At 35.3% G+C, this 4,371-nt stretch overlaps 1 non-coding gene across 1 annotated transcript; it reads left to right on the forward strand.

The window, feature by feature from the left end:
• The first annotated feature begins 1,154 nt into the window (after positions 1–1,154).
• Positions 1,155–1,227, forward strand: TRNAK-UUU. Its single transcript has one exon. It is a non-coding gene; the product is annotated as a tRNA-Lys (tRNA).
• The last annotated feature ends 3,144 nt before the right edge of the window (positions 1,228–4,371 follow it).

The raw sequence follows: 4,371 nt of genomic DNA on the forward strand, positions 1-4,371 counted from the left end.
AGCACGTCTTGAGTGGGATTTAGTGCATGACTATCTCTATATGTTTCTATTTATAACATGTGTTTTATGAAAACCCATTCCACTGACTATTGCTAGACGTAGAATGATTTGACTGATCTAATAAGGACTTCCACACTTCATTTTAAAACACTGCCAACCTGTGATTTAGGAATGTAAAAAATTTCTTCTTTAACCTGTTTAAATATTGTCATAGACTCAAATAAGAGGGTAAATAATATTTACTAGTAATCCAGGGTATCCGGTCATCACTTTGCATAAATATTATCACATTTAATCATCACGACAAGCCTATCAGGTGTTATTCTGCCCATTTTATAGAGAGAAGAAACTGAGATTCAGAGAAACTCCCTAGTGAGTAAATGGGAGAAAAGACCAGGTTCAAGCTTAGATCTGTCCCACAGTGCCCTTTATACGTACCTATTAGGATTTGCAGTTATTCATATCTTAGTATGAATTATATTTATTCTGATTTATTTTCTGCTGAATATAACATATAGTATTCCCAAGAAAGGGGTGGTGTTTAAGGAAAAGGAAGAGGCATCAACTATTTTAAAGAAGGAAATTAGAGTAGGAATCTGGGGTAGTTCTGTGAGGCTGTATAAACAGAGCATGAGGTTCAAAGATGTATACTCTGTTGAGGAGAGAGGAGGTTGAGGAGGGCATCTTGTGGGAAATAAAGGAAACATTAAGGGAAACAAAGGATGGCAAAGGCTTTCTCTTTGAATTTTGACACATTTAGGGTTTTTTTAAGATTTTATTTATTTATTAATGAGAGATACAGAGAGAGAGGCAGAGACATAGGCAGAGAGAGGCAGAGAGAGAGAGAAGCAGGGTCTATGCAGGGAGCCCAATGTGGGACTCGATCCTGGGTCTCCAGGGTCACACCCTGGGCCGAAGGCAGGCGCTAAACCACTGAGCCACCCAGGCGTCCCAACATATTTAGTTTTAATGATAGGAAAGAAGCAGCATATCTTTAAATGGTGAAGTGATGGTTGTATTCATCCTTATTTAGGAAATTCTAATTTTGATAGGTTAGAGAAGTGTTTCTTCTTTAAAATTCACTTCATCTGTCTTTTCTTTAGGTATGGCTTACCTAAATAAATAATGATTAAGAATATTATAAGTGGTGGGATGCCTAGCTGGCTCAGTTGGAAGAGCATGTGACTTTTGATCTCAGGGTTATGAGTTTGAGCCCCATGTTGGGTATATAGATTACTTAAACAAATAAAGAAATAAACTTAAAAAAGAACAGAGGATTAGAGTTGCAACAGAGAATTCAAATTTTCTCTGCCTGAGACCAAGGGGAAACTATAGCCCTCTCTCTTCAGCCTAGAACCTGAGTTTTGGACTCAGGAAAGGCAATTTCATTCACTCGTTCCATAGGCTCCCGGGGGTTTAATGCCTAGATCTCTTTTGTGCACATCTGTTCATGTGTCTCTCTTTACTCAGTAAGCTCTGTTCTGCTTCTGCAGAACAAATCATAATAAAATAACTAAAGGTATATACCAAATGATAAGAAATTAGGCTCTTACCAAAAGATTGGGATCGTCCCCTGCATATTTTCAGACCATAATGCTTTGAAATTAGAACTAAATCACAAGAGGAAGGATTTCAAACACGTGGAGGGTTAAGGACTATCCTGCTAAAAGATGAAAGGGTCAACCAGGAAATTAGAGAAGAATTAGAAATTAGGCTCTTTTCCTATAACCTTTACTTGAGAAGCTGAAGTGTCAATGTCCCCAAAGATTGAACTATTTGAAAACAGCCCATCAATAGTTATAAGCATCAATGTTTAAGAATATCAGTGGTTGAGAAACCCTGGAAGAAGAGCTCACCTTCAAATAAGGCTCTAACATTTCCTGGTTGTTTGACTTTGAGTTGGTTACTCCGTACATCCAAGCTTCTAGTACCTCACCTATAATATGGGGTAATGATTTTACCAAACTCATGAGATTGTGGTGAAGATTAAAGAGGATGGTCTGTGTACATGCACTCAGTGCCGTGCTTAATATGTAGTAAGCTCTCAGTAAATATTAATATCCCGCTCTGCCCTGGAAATGAATTTTGAGCTTCCAACTGCTCTTCAGCTTATACTTGAGTTAATTCTCCTAGGTAAGAGGTCCTTTGTATTTCTATTTGTTTCTATAATCCAGAGTTTAACCCAAAACCGATATAAACTAGGACAATCTGACAACAAAACATGAAAAGTTAAGTTTGGAAATAAATAAGTCTAGCAAATTGAAATTACTTTCCAATCTTATATGCTTCTGGAAATGTGCTTGCTTGCTCTATAGATCTTTAGGAACAGAGAGAGAATAGGACAAATTTTGTTTATGGAGTTAGGCTTAAATTTATTTCATCCCAAATGATTGAAGATTGGAAAATTCTAATAAAGAGGGGAAAATATTCTCCAGAGATATTGCAGTTGATCACAGTATAGTTGACTTAAATAAAATGTGTATGAATTTTTGAATACACAGGAAACATGAAAATCTCCCTCCCATAGTTACTCTTCTAAAATATGTCAGGAAGTTCGTTGGCTGGAGCCTTCTGTACATGTGCCCCTTGCATGAGAAGGCCTCCCCCCAAAAGGAGGGGAACCATAGACACATCTATGTGCTCAGCTGAAGATTTTATAATCTCCAGTCAAATCCGTAGGTGTCATTCATGGTCCTGGCAAACTCTAAATGGGCCTGATGCTCCACTGCTTGTGCCATTTAAGTGGAGTATTTACAGGTGTTAGCCAACTATTATTTTTCTAATAGAATAATTTTGTCATATGATGCCAAGTATATTATTTCAAGTGCCGTTGGTAGATTGGAATTTAATGTTTTATTTATTTTTGCTGCCTCTCTTTAATCGTCATGTATATTATTCATGCATGCTTCTTTGCTTACACCCCCAAGCCATGGTGATCTTCCTGCCATTTACGCCAGCACATCACTATGTGCACTATTGGAAATAAGTAAGAAGATGGCAAATCCCAAGGTCTTTACTAAATAAAATTGGATCACAATATTATGGTAGATTTTATTTTCTAAATAAAGCTTATTTCTGCCAATATTAAATTATTATAGTCTTCTCCCAGGCTTTGGTAAAATAATAGAAAAAGAGAGATAAAGAGTTTGGCAGAGGAGTAAAAGGTATATATGAGTCTGTGTGGGGGGGTGGGGTTGGGGGCGGTGTGTCTGAATACTGAGAATAATCCTTATGGTGCTATTTTGTTGAAAAATGACACCATGGTAAGTATTTTATGCACATTAAATATAATGTGACTATTCTGAGTTATACCATTATCAAATATCACCACTTCCTATTTTTTCTCACAAACTAAGAAAGTAGATTCCAGGTAATTTTTAGTATTCAATAGCCATTGAGTACTCTTCTTAGGAAAATAGAGAAAGTCTTGTAAAATTAGAAATTGATACGAAAAACTCTAGAAAAATTAAAATCTATCAAGTTTTACTTTTTCTTTCCAGGTTTTCATAACAATTTTTTTCAAAAATGGAAATTAAATTACTATTTGGGAATGAAAAGTAATTGGCTCACTGCACAAGCCTTGGGAAATAATGAAATAAAAATATATAAACTCAAATTATTAAAAAGCAAAAAGAGGTGCACCTGGTTGGTTCAGTCAGTTAAATGTCTATCTCTTGATTTTGGCTCAGGTCATGATCTCAGGATCCTGGGATCAAGCCCTGTGTCGGGCTTCATGCTCAGTGGGGAGTCTGTTTGAGATGCTCTCTCCCTCTGCCTCCCCCAGCTCTCTCTCTCTCTCTAAAATAAATAAATAAATCTTAAAAAAAGAAAACAAAAAATGTAAAAAATACCAAACTCAAAGTATTATTTTTTAAAAAGTAAAATGAAAATAGAAGTCAATTTGATATAAAATAATTACTAAAAACTAAAGTTTTGAAAAAAAATGATAAAATAAAAAAAATTATTTATATATTTTTACGTTTTTAATCAACCTCCTTTCCTCAGCATTCTTATTGCCAAAAGTAGTTAAGGCATTGTAAGTACAAAGTGGTTTGAGGTAAAATAGTTTGAAAGGAAGGAAAGACTGACCATTCAAAATGATAAAAAAGAAAAGACTGACCATTCAAAATGATAAAAAAAGGAACCCAATGAATAATGGACTTTGTAGTTACTAAAAAGACATAATCATGATAAGATCTTACGATGAAAGTATAACCATAAACATTTGAAGGTCATCAAGCTTCTTTGGGAAGCGATGATTTACCTTATTTTGGTAACAATGAGATGCAGTGCATATTCACAATAATTTCAGAATTTTAGTAGATGTAAGAACTTCAGGACAGTGCTCTAACACATCCACCATCCACATAG

Source organism: Canis lupus, chromosome 7, assembly GCF_011100685.1.
Source record: "Canis lupus familiaris isolate Mischka breed German Shepherd chromosome 7, alternate assembly UU_Cfam_GSD_1.0, whole genome shotgun sequence".
Lineage (NCBI taxonomy): Eukaryota > Metazoa > Chordata > Mammalia > Carnivora > Canidae > Canis > Canis lupus.